This window comes from Saccostrea echinata, unplaced genomic scaffold, assembly GCF_033153115.1.
Source record: "Saccostrea echinata isolate AGI-Se365-2 ecotype Australia unplaced genomic scaffold, CSIRO_AGI_Sech_v1 ptg000033l, whole genome shotgun sequence".
In the NCBI taxonomy this organism is placed as follows: Eukaryota; Metazoa; Mollusca; class Bivalvia; order Ostreida; family Ostreidae; genus Saccostrea; species Saccostrea echinata.
In genome coordinates this window covers 22,782,954-22,795,116 of record NW_026889782.1, presented here as the reverse complement: position 1 = coordinate 22,795,116, position 12,163 = coordinate 22,782,954, and the positions used below count along the sequence as shown (strand labels likewise).

Below are 12,163 nucleotides of genomic sequence, written 5' to 3'. Positions count from 1 at the left end.
ATAGATCTGACAACAAAATGAGCTGAAAGTAGGAGAAAGGCTGTATTTATAGAGTGTATGACGTCACAATGCATAGGTAGCTCGCTGATCCAAGACTAAGTATTGAGACGTACACAGTACGTACAAAAGGGTATATAAAGCAGAGCTGGAAATTTTAGGATCAGTCTTAGTGGGTACTTGGAACTTGACAGACGTAAAAATATGGCAGAGGAAAAGTCCGTGAATTCACCTGCAACCTTACCAGAGACACAGGATAGTATTGAAGGAAATGAAAGAAGTTTGATATGTGATATCTTAGATCAAATGACCAATGTAATGGAGATACTTCAACAGACTATTTGTGAGTTTAAAGAAGACATGATTACTGAGATTCGTGTGTTTAGAGGAGTCATAATGAATGAGATTGGAAATCTAGAAAAGAAAATGGAGACTAGTCAGGATCAAAAACAGGCTAACAACAAGAGGAAACTTCCTGCTACAACCCAGATGGAGAACAAGAGGAAACTTCCTACTACCCAGACGGAGAAGCCCCTGAAACTCCAGAAGAAAAAGTAAATATGTACACATTATTTGAATAAATCATCTTACACACTTTTTACTGAGTTATTGTTTTTTCCGTTTTCAGAAAATAGAGAGAGGCTTGCTCTGTGTGAATGACACACATGACGTCACAATGGTATACTTGAATCGATGCCAAGATTTTGTGTGTATTGCCTATGCCTGACTCAGCACAAAACGTAGATCAAACGTACCCCCCTTTTTACTTGGGTTTTTCCAGTGTGTATACTAGATTGAACCGGCCATCTGGGACCAAAAAAAGTGCACTCAGTTGACCCGCCTATCCAGGATCTGGGGGGACAAAAAGTGCACTCAGTTGACCCGCCCATCCAGACCCCTTATACTACTAGGGACCACGTGCTTCATAGTCGAAAACGTAGCATATTGAACCCGACAGAATTTACACGGTTTTGTAACACTTCTTGCATTAACGTAACGAACATTTTAATAACGAACATTTCTGTCACATTAATTTTTTGCTGTATGTTCTAATATTTAGACTGTTTCCTTTTTTTTATTTTTTAATTCTTGTTTAGTTTGAAATTCATTACTTAGACCGTCAACATATGCACAATCGACAGATTAGAAGGTTCCAGAAATTATAGTAACGAACATTTGACTTTAATCTAATTAACGGTAATATGTAGTATTAACTTTGGTATTGCTAGAATAGCCTGTAATCTATGAGAAAATGTTAAATTTTGTACACATGTAGGATAGTTTTACGTTTATTAGACACACAAGAAAAATTTAAAACCATTCTCATTAGATGATGTACCTGCATTTCAAATCCATTGTAACGGACATTTTTCAATTCTTTTCAAACCGACGACACATCTTCTACTATCAATATATTAAATATGGGCACTCATGGCTACATATTGTTTACAATTTAAATAAATTAAACATCGTATGAAACATTATTGACGATAATATGCAAAAATATGCCGCTATTTTCATAAGTTGTAGACGTATTTTTATGATTTCCGCAACGGCGACAGTAACGAACATTTAAATTTCCATACATTGACTCTGAATTTGCAGGATAAATAAACATTGCGGAAAAGGACTGTATATTTTTTAGTACACTTGTGGTGAAAACTTTCTACTGCAATATCAATCCCAATAGGTTTTTGTTGATAGACTCGGAAAAACAACGGGAACAACAAATGCTGCTTATTAGTGAGCTTGGGTGTAAACCTTTAGTTCAAAATGCAGAGTCTTTGTTTGATCAACATATGAAATGTAATTGTGGAATTAATCCCCAGCTTATGATGCCTGGTAATTATGCCAGAACCCTTTTTGAAACTCCTCATTCTGTTTTGTTGGAACTTGTTTCAGATTCTGTCAGAAAAGAAAATCTGTCTTCTGTTTTGAATGTATTTTTACAACTTAGGAAAGTTTATAGATGTAAAGATCCTCTGAAAGAATGTCCATTAGATGTAAAAAAAAATTACAAAAAAATGCTGTTAAAATGGGGAGTCTTTTACTGGAACATTTTGATAATGTAGAGTGGCCCAATTATTTACATAAAATTATTGAACATGTTCAGCAACTTATAGAGGACCCAAATGGGCCTGGGTCAATTGGGGCTTTCAGTAGTGAGGGCAATGAGGCAGGCAACAAACTTTTTAGACATTTTAGACAAAATCTCTCCCGACGTGGAAATACCTATGGCAGTTTGTGTGATGTTTTAAAACTTCATTGGCTTTACAATGGCAAAGCTCTTTTTAAGCTTGCCGAGGTTGAGCACAAGAAAACTCGCTGTTCTTTATGTTTTACTCGCGGTCATAATAAGAGAACTTGTCCACTTCTTAATGCTAGTTTGTAAATCTTCTTATGAATATTTCACTAGAGTATGATCATGCAGTGCATTTTATTTCATTTAATATCTTTGTTCATGATCATAATAGATTTCTTTTGAAATTTTTCAAAGCTATAGTATTACATGTACATGTTACATGTATTTGAACAAAAATATGTAAAATTTTATGTGCCAGTGCAAGTCTGAGGAGGTATTTACATGCACATAACAAGCTTATATAACTGAATATATGTAAATAGATCAATGTATATAGATCAATCTGACACATTACTCAGAAATTTACCTTCTTATATGCATTTAGTTCAATGTGCCTGTTACAAAGTATACATTCACTATGACCATACAAATATAAATATATGCACATTGAAACACTATTATGATCTTATTTCTTTGTTCAAATAGTATACATTATACACCACGTACAACAGGAAGTGCTAACTCACAGTTAAAACAATTGTTTCATAACTGAGTTGAATACACAAAAAGTATGGATCAGAAATACAAATGTCTAGCATATGGGCAAAATATTCAGTAACAATGATCATGTGTATCAATTTGAGTTTACCCCAAAATATAAAGTCAGTTATATACTTGCTAGAACATAATTTTATGTTTAAGAAAATGTGAACAAATGGAACTACCAAAAAAATTTGCTTGAGCACCTAGGAAAAACCCATACATTATATTTAAGAGCCCTCTATACACTGCACACTAGAGAGTTCTGATTTTGTGGTATTTTTATGCAGATAAAGTGATCTGCCCTTTGATCAAGAATAATATAAATTGAAATGTACAGTTTATTACTTAATTTTTGATCAAATCAAGAATTCATAACACTTTAATAGGCCAAGATGAATAGATAGAACACTTAATTTGCAGGTATTTTGCCCACTTAAGTAAACAACAGTGATTTATGTTCATCAGTACTTCATTGTCTTTGAATATTTTTCCTGGGGGTAAATGCAAGGCACCCTATGTTGAAAATGTGATAGATAAGCTCAATACTTACACCTGTACACACTATAATTTTCTCAATGTCCAAAAAATATTTTCCTCTAGTGTATAGAGCATCCTTAATTAATTGAATACTCACAAATGAGGTCATTCATATAATATATGATGAAATAATAAATTCAGTACATGACAAAATAATGCACAAAATCAGATCAATTCTGTACAGGAAATTTTCTCTTCTTACCTCTGGGTGCTTTTGAACAAGTGCTACAGATAAATTTTTTTCGACTCATGTCACTATCTAACACTCCGACACAAAATTGATGTAGCCATCTTTTACATGTACCTTCACACTGAATCCAAGATATTGGAGATGTTTCAGTAGACTCAATAATTCTACAATCATTTTCAAAATCACATGGATTTGTTACCATTTGCTTACTGGTAAAAACAAAATATTGCAAATGCATACCACCGCATATCATCGAACAATCATCAGACAGTTTACATACTGAATGTCCAGCTGACCTAAAAGACAGGTCAAACTGAATATGTTCACACGAAAATGTTTCTATATTTAATACTGAAACAGAATATCTGCCTTGAAGATTATTTTCATCCAGCCCTCCAACAACAAATATGTATGGGCCAATCACTCCTGTTGAATGATATGAAACACCAACAGCAGGGGAATTGGCAAATATTAGAATTTCTGTATGAAAATGTCTATTAGAATCCATCTTCAAAAGAAGTACATTTGATAATGGTATTCTTCGAAGAACACTCAGTTTTTGTAACACCACCAATATATACAATAGGCTTAATACCTCTGATATACATAACAGTGGCAGTGTGATATGCTCTTGGCTCAGATCCTGATACAGAGAGTTTTGTCCAAAAGAGACCTTCAAAATCAAACATATAAAAACTGTCATCATTGGAAACATTTGTAAACAAAAATGAACCAACACATGCATATCTGTGTGGAAAACAAACTCCACCATGTAAAATGACACTAGAATCAAAAAAGTGAGTAAGTGTATGTCCACACCTACCTGAGGGAATTTCACTTCCTAATTTTCTTAAAGAAATGCCACCTGCTGGCTGTACAATTTCAACCACACCTTTCTTTTCATTTAATTTGACAATATAATTCATTTGACATAGAAAAACATGACAAATTGAGACCACCCCAAACAAATAAACAACTCTGAGGTGAAATATAAAAACCAGCACTTGACTGCAAGTGTGGAAACTGAGCACCTGAAAGCTTAATTTCATATATATAATCAATATTGACATCATTTTCATCAACAACAAAGGATACTTTGTACAATTTGTTAGACATGCTCCAAGTGCTCTCTTGTCCTCGTCTGGCACCACCAAAATATAAATAAGTATAACTATTAATAGGTAACGAAACATGTCCTTCTGGTGGGAAATAATCTATGTCATCAGATACTGCACTTTTCCTAGTAATTTTTCTCAAAGGATTTGCAGAATGGGATTTCTAGGCAAAGCACGGAATTGTTTGTAAATACTCATCATGCACAGTTAATGTATAAAATATAAAAGATGAACAAAAGCTCTCCAGAACAGAATAAATAAACAGGAAAAAGAACAGGTTTAGCTACCAAGGGGCCCATCACCAAGAATATACATGCATAAATACTGTAATAAGAGAATATGTACTTATACATATATTTGAAATTGAATTGTGTTTTAATAATTTACCGAGGATTAAATTAAATAAGAATGTAAATAAAGACTTTATAATGAGAAATGCAACTTACCTACATGTAGGTTGATTTCATATAATTTTATACAGCTGTTTATAATTGTAAAGAAGAAATGGCACTGCACTATTTTCTTCAAGAAAATATAGTAAAATCCAATGATATGTATCAGTAAAAATTCATCAACATTTAATCTACATCGATGCATTTTTATTTTTCAATATTAATCTGTCTGTTTTTATTAATTCACTTATTATTCTTATTCATTATTCCATGCATAATATATGACACTGCACTGGATATTGAAATGCGCTTCATGTAAATTGTGCGCATAGACAACCATCGCGGCGGCAATGATCCACATTCAAGTGCCTTTCTTACTAATTATCATTACAATCTTCTTTAAAAATATACTTTCATTGACACTTTTTAAAAAATAATCGACAAAATACACAGAAACGTGCAAAAATAAAAAGCGCGTCTATCAAGACGATAAATTGAGGCTTCCTTTGTAAACCGGAAATGTGAGAGTTATCGTTCTTGTAACCGGAAATATTGTAACGATTATTGCCCTTAGACAGGAGTTATCGTTCTTAGCAGGAGACACCTTATATAGCGGAAGTTTGATAGTGCTAGGTTAAGGACTCCCATACATACGTCAGCCTATGCAGAGGTTCGGTAAAGCTATTATGACGTCACGTTAAAACAATACAAATGAATCTCGATGAATAAATACTATATGTTCTTTTTAAAACACTTTAAATACTTTCGTTTATCATAAATATTATAAAGATAAATGAATGCGCAACACATCTTGCCTTATTAGCACTTAGCGAATGTAGAATGAAAGCCAGCTTGATCTCGCTGTACTTACTGAGATGACGTCATTTCTTAGTTTGACAAGCAGTTTCTCTGTACTTAGGCGTGGATCAAGCCTTTATCGTAGCTTGTAAAAATAAAAAATAAATACGAAACACGCCTAGTCGGTTCAAGAGAGAGACATCTTCTGAAATATATTAATCCACATTTTATTGTCAAATTAAATTGATAATGTGTAGACTTTATATAAAGCCGTAGGGAGCACATATATACAGTAACGTGCTAGAATATGACCAGGCCCAGCCCCTCGAAAATATCAAAAGTTCAACGATATCCGCTTCACTATCAATTCTGAATTTTTAAACACGTGTAGCTATTATTCCTACTATTCTGAAAAGTGCTGGGAGCAGTTGTGCATTGTTGATTTATTCCGTAATGTAACATTATTCCAATGCGAATTACATTTTTGACCGGAGTTTATAGAAAGACGTCTTAATTTTAAACAATTCCCGAGCATGAGGAAGTTGCTCCCAGAACTTTTCCTGTTAAGGAATTTGTCTCAAAGAAAACAGAATAAATTTTATAGTGGAAAAATGCCCGTATATCGTTGAACTTTTACGATCTTTGTAGTAGTACATATATGTTCCAATTTTAAAACGGTCACGTGACAAACAGCTGATGTAAGCGATGTCGCTTTGGCCGAACTCAGCAGAGACCCGGTATATACAAGTGCAAACACCACAAATCACATTTATCAAAACTAATGCTGTTAAAAAATATTAAAATTGTATTCATTTTCCCTGAATATATTAAGGCGTATATTTCATGGGCGTCCTTAACCTAGCTGCGGATTTAAGAATTATATTATTGATAAGATATTGAACTATTTTTTCTAATAGTAACTTGGCGATCTTTCATAACAAATTACTCAACTCAGGACATATCTCTTTCCCACCTTGCTTTCACTGGGCAACAGAACAAACGTCATTTTTAACTTTCTTCGCTAAAACAATCAATCCACTTAATGATTAAACTTCTTGCAAGTTTTTTGTCTTCATAAACCTTGTACACATTATTATATGTTATTGCAAAGAAATTTCCAAGATATACGTTAAACATTACAGCCGTTCGTTTGCTCGAGTACGACTGAGTCAACCATTTTTTGTCACAAGTCACCTACATATTTAAGACATTTTCACATTGTGAGGTCACAAACATGGAGCAAAACATTACAAAATATATATTTATAGATGACTATATGTGTGCCAATTTCATTCTGATTTGAATTGTGGTTTTGTAAATATAGATGTAGTTCGCGAACTTTCTGATCACACCTCTTATTAACTGAAAATGGAAGTAAAATATTATTTTATTTTGACTTTTTGACTGGTAAGAGGATACGTCTATCATAATGGTTATGATTTTTATATATTCAGCGGGGGAATCACCATTAAACACCTTTTAACTTCTTATTAACTGATATTTTTTTCCGACAGAGAATTTAGCACTAAGAAAACCTGCATGGCAGCTAAATAACTGGCCAGATAAACCAGTAGAATGGGGAGCAACGAAGGCGGTAGACGGACAATACTCTGACCGTGGATACGAAGGAGGACAGTGTACAATATCAGGTCCTAGACAACGAACAGCAGAATGGAGAGTAGATCTACAGAGCGTAGTCAGAATCAGTCATATCAACATCTACTACAGGACCGATAATACACCTAGTACGTAGAGCAAAGGTCAATTATTTTTAGCTGGGACATTTTTAGAACTATAACACGACCTTTAAATGCATATAAAGTTTTTGTCTCTATCTAAGGAAATTGGGCTTGCTATTTTTATCGATTAAAACAGCTGAAAATTATATTTTCTTAATATCTGTATATGCCAATGATTTTTCGTTAGTGAGTTGATTTGATAAATGAAAATCTAATAGAAGTTTTTTCCGTTCGGTTATTATTGATAACCATGAAAATCCGGTGTAAAATCTTTTATAAGAAAACAACAAAAAAGGACAACCTTGATGACAAAAAAGTCCAATCTTCCCCACTCACAAAAAAATGAAAAGGGATAAACAATTTATAGATTGCAAGCTAATTAAAAAAATATTGGTTATCATTTTAATTCTGTCAATAACCGCACTAAGAGATTGCTTGAAAAAAGGAATAAAAACAAAGACTGTTTTTAAAAGCTCTGAGGACCAGAAAAAATGTTTAAAAACATTGAAGGATTGGTAGATTTTCTTTGAAAATTTATTAAAAAAAAAAAAACTACATTACCAGCATCAGATTATTCTTTTCCCTTTGACTTTTTTCATTTTATCCTCCAAATTTCTATGTCTGCAATTTCAATGACCCCATTGATCTAAAATTTCATAGAGACTGGTTGAAGACAATTTCTCTTTTGTTATTACTTTCAAAAAAGTTTTCCACCTTTTCGGGGAGAGATCAATAATTGAAATTGTTCCGTTTATTTTTATTTTTCGCCGCGTGTCATTTGATTTTCAAAATTAATCTAAAAGATTTATAGTCCATGAAAATACTCCTCTTGACCAATTTAGAAGACTCGCCGACCTATGCAGTGCAAAAAGATTTCATTGACACATTGATGAATATTGGTCCTGAAAGTGTTCGATGTTTACGTAAAATTCAAAAAATTAAAACGATGTATCGTCGAGAAATGGAACCAACTGCATCGAATTCTTCAACCTTTGACCTTAAAATTTAGGTCAAGTTAATTCAACATATGAATGATTCAGCTCTCTTTATATCTCTTTTGTCTTTCATTATATATGATATATATAATGCAACTTTTATATGACCTTTTCAAAACCCTAAAAAAAATTTCTTCCTTGACTCTTGAATGCCTGACCCTTTTAAAAGTTATTAATTGTCCCTTTTACATTAAACCTTACAATAAATCATGTGATGGCTACTACTTCGAAACCGTAAACCGAAGAAACAATCCTTCACCAATGTCCTTTATTACTTACTCAAGTTAAAGCTACAATCTGTCCAGTGCGAAAGGATCAGAGGACCCCGTAGTGCGAGTTATTGCTCTTTTATTGTTTGAGCTTATCGTAAAAGCATAAAACTATTGTACGAAGCACAGAGTGAACTGCTAAGAAATATCTTTAGCCATGAAGTTGTTAAAAGGTCAATGGCCATGTTCTCTTAGAATATTTAGAATTTTATTTACTGTGATTTTATTGTTTCATATTTATGATTAATGACTGATGAAAGACAAACATATCTAAAACAAATATTAGTAATGCAAAACAGATGGAAGAACCTTTAATTGTTAAAGAACAATTTAAGTCTACTAGTTCAATGTATCTCGTTTTAATTTTAATATTACGTGAACCACAAACTGGTAATTATTAATGTTGTAAAAATTAGGAATATTGTTTTTAAATCCTCAATGTCCAGAATGTGAACACTGCTTGAAAAAAACACCTTTACAAAACTTTACTTGCAAAGTAAATCTCATTAAAGGTGCTCCAAAAAGCAAGGTCATCTTTGTATTAACTTTACAAAAAGTAAAGCTGAAAAGGTAACCTTTACTTAAACGAAAGGGTAATTAAATTCAACCTTTCACCTTTAATGCTGCATTAAAGTTGATACATACATATATATATATATATATATATATATATATATAACTCTGATTTAAGGACTAGGGAGACCAGAACATTATATATGGCTTAAGGAGACAATATACAGATTTTTTAAATTTGCTTTTTTCTAAAAAGAAATACCAGATCAATGTTCTATAGAACACCATTTAGTCGACTCTTGCTTTATTTTTTCATTATAAATGCCTCCTAAAAATATATGAAAAAAATGGTCTCCCTAATATTTTATGTTTCTCTCATATGACTTAAGGAGACCAGTGTATACTTTTATACATATAACTTGTGGTTTAAGTAGACCATTTTTCTTTCATAGTAATTTCACTGATTATGGATTAATTAACATATTGTTTCCAACCAGAATAGTTGCGGATGGTCATTGGTCAAGCTCAGCAGAAAGATATTTGTGTTAATGTGACTCAACATGATCAGTACAAAATCTTGAATATAAAACTAAAGTCATTGCACAAGTGACTTATATAGAGAGTAGTTGCCCCCCTGGCGCAGTGGTTAGAGCGTCTGCTCTAGAGTAGAGAAGTAAGGAGTTGATCCTTACATTGCAGGTTCAAATCCCACAGTTGGCTGGGGAGACCGATCCTTCGGATGAGACCGCATAAATCGAGGTCCCGTGTCACAGTAGGTGCTGGCACGAAAAAATCCCTTCACTGCTCAATGGCTGTAAGTGCTGAGTATAGGACAAAATTTGCAGCTTTCCACTGGCATGTGGTGGCGTCTCTATATGAGTGAAAAAATCCCGAGAGGGACGCTAAACAACATACAATCAATCAATCAATCAATATATAGAGAGTAAAAGCCCAGAGTAGCTTGTTCTGATATCCACAATTAACTCTCAATGCTGTCGCCCACATGTTGCAGTGGTAAGAGCCTATGCTCTAGAGTTGCCGTGTTAGGAGTTGATCCTTATGTCACATGTTTGAATCCCACTGTGGGACGTGGAGACCGGTCCTTCGTACAAACCAAGGTCCAGTGTCACAGTAGATACTGGCATGAAAAAGATCCTTCACTGCTCATTGGCCCTGTGTGCCGAGCATAGGTCATTTGCAGCTCTCCACCGGCAAGTGATGGCGTCTCCATATGAGTGAAAAATTCTCGAGAGGGACGTTAAACAACAAACTCTCAATGTCCAATACAGTTTAACCTGAAAGTGAATGCAGACATAGACATGCAGACATAGATTAGACTTATTCTTTAGACCAAGTATAGTATACTCCATATTGTTTTGTTGAGGACACAAAGTTCACAGTGGAAATCAAGTAGTTTTTCCTGCTATTTATACCCAGCTTCTTTTAAACCATATAGTCATTGAGTGCATTCACTTTCCAACTAATTGATGAAGTTCTGAATCATACCTATATTTGTTTAAATTCTTTGTGATTTAAGAATATGTTTGACCAGTTGAAACCAAGAGTACATGTACTACATAAAATTTTAATGTTGTTATTAAGATCCAGTATAGCAATATGTAGATGCCATGTTCAATATACATATTTGCTATCATTAAACTTGCAGAGACCATGAATCAAAATAATTCAAATGCTTCAAAATCATTTTATTTTTACTGCTAGTCAAAATACAGTCACTCAAGCATATCCTTTGTTAATTTGAAAAAAAAAATGATAGTTTAACATTTATTATTAATACCATACCAAAGCACAAGATAGTGCACTTCTTACATAATCCAATGATTCATGCTGTGATTTGACATATTTAGATGTTTCTCATTTACAGTTCAATATACATGATATACAAGTACATTGTGACACTAACCTAGTATCAGTTGAATGGATCATTACTATTCTGTTTTTAAGAAGTTTGCAGGGTAAAAAGTATAATAAAATAAAAATGTTGATACATTTATTGATTGCATATGCTAAAAACTTTGATAAAATATCAAACTTTGTATCATAACAGCTTTTACAAATTAATTCAATACATTCAAAGGTACAAAAATCAAATTATTTTCATCCACAGTTTTATCATATTCAGTTGAACAACAGCTACATCTATTATATAAAATGTATGGTAGTTGGCACTGATGGTATAATCAAAGAATACAAAGCTCACTTCTATAAATGTTATCCACTAGTAAGGCAAAGTCTCACTCAACAAACACTCTGGTAATGTATATCACCTGAATCCAAAATCTATGCAAGTTGTTCTGGGTTAGATTTAACTGCTCAATAACCCTGAAAATGTATGTTACATCCAGCATCAGAAGCAGGATGCATCATCTATGTTTACTGATCACCAAAGAGTATATTGTTACTTTGAATGAACCTTCTCTAAAAAACTGGTCATTAATCCAGAAAATCTAAGTCAAATCAAGGATTGGTACCCTGAAACATTAACATACATCATCTTTGCAGGTTTGTTCAACATACAGTTTATAATTACATGAGAATAGGACTGCTCAAAACACTTACTCTTGTGGAGTCCCCCATGTGGCGCAAAGGCTAGAGTGTGTAATCTAGAGTCGCAAGTAAGGATTTAATCCTTAAGTCTCAGGTTCAGATCCACTGGGGATGTGGGGACCAGTCCTTCAGATTCGACCGTATAAACCGAGGTCCCACCTCACAGTTGATGTGGGCACAAAAAAGATCCCTTATTGCTCAATGA

General features: G+C 33.4%; 1 pseudogene; it reads left to right on the top strand.

Annotated features, from left to right (window-relative positions):
- The first annotated feature begins 201 nt into the window (after positions 1-201).
- LOC133198286 (uncharacterized) overlaps positions 202-12,163 on the top strand; it is a 60,194-nt pseudogene continuing 48,232 nt past the window's right edge.